Consider the following 1,402-nt stretch of genomic DNA (forward strand, 5'->3'; position numbering starts at 1 on the left):
TATGGTTGCTGAGAATAAGCGAGTTCCCACACTTTCAAACCTTTCTCCCTGTTCTTGGTACTGGCCTTGTTCGAGGACAAACAAGGATCTAAGTCTGGGGGAATTGATATATGGTGTTTTTCACATCATTGTATAGGTGTTTTCGTATTGATTCGAGTCCTTAATCCGTGTCAGTCTAGTTCTTTTTGATCTTTTACAGGTCTGGAGTTGGTAGAAGAATGAAGAGAGGGTGCATGAAGAGAAGCTGTCCTTTTGGAGCATTCCTGCGGAGAACACTCAAGGCGAACAGTCCCGAGACTGTTCTCAAGCGGAACAAGCAGACGGAGTGATTCCGAGGTTGTTCCCGACAAATAAAGAAGCTCCTATTTCGGGAATTAAAGCCCTGTTGCCCTAATATGTTTTCTACCTATTGGCGCCTCCATATAAAGACGTCATCTATCCTATTTTATTACTTACGCTAGTTTTTACAAGAGAACTATTAGCTTTTGCGATCTGGAACTTGTAAGGGAGAAGAATCCATTCTCTCATAGAGAAGACCATCTGAACCCTTTGTTTACTACTCTTATTATTATGCAGTTTCATTCAGGATCTATGTCTTTGACTGCTTGCATCATGATTGAGTAGTGATCTAGCTCGCCTAGGGTTTTTAGGGTGTTGAATTATGAGCTAAACATAGATAAGCTATTCTTAATTGTTCTTCATTCATACATACTATTCTTAAGGCTTCCATTAATCTGATCACTTGATGTTAGATCCTAAGTTTATCGCCTAGCTAACCGCTTAGGAGATAGCTTGACATGTATTGAATGAGCTTAGTATCCCTAATCAGCGAAAGTAGATATTAGGGTAGTAAGTGAACTGATCGGACCTGATCTCTAAGGCTTGCAGTCGTTTCTCATCTCAACGACAGTTAGATGGTGGGATCGACCAGCAAAGGGATCACCACCACGATAGTGGGGTGATCCAGCTGAGTGATCCGAGTTCTAGAAAGCACTGCATCGCGCTTGAATAATTGTTTGACTCTCGCTCAACACCTAATGAAATACCCTAGGCTAGCTTCTTGTTAAATTGAATCAATCTCTAATTTACTTGTTTTCCGCGTCACCAATGGAATTGAAAACCATTTTCTTCTTAGCTTAATATTGAAATTTATAAGAGTAAAGTGTAGACTGGTCCTCTAGATTGAATCTAAAATACTATAATCACAACTGTTAACTTGGCAGTAGCAAGGATTCATATTTAGTGTATCACTACCTTTCTTAAATCTGGGCCCCTCATTACCATCCATATAAAAAAAAAGATTTACGATTTGATTCAAAAAAGAAAAAAAATATATAGAAAAAGTTCAAAGTTTCTTTTGTGGATTGGTGGTGGAAGAGAAAGCCTGCTGGCTGAGGAGAAA

This window comes from Brassica oleracea, chromosome C9, assembly GCF_000695525.1.
Source record: "Brassica oleracea var. oleracea cultivar TO1000 chromosome C9, BOL, whole genome shotgun sequence".
Taxonomy (NCBI): Eukaryota; Viridiplantae; Streptophyta; class Magnoliopsida; order Brassicales; family Brassicaceae; genus Brassica; species Brassica oleracea.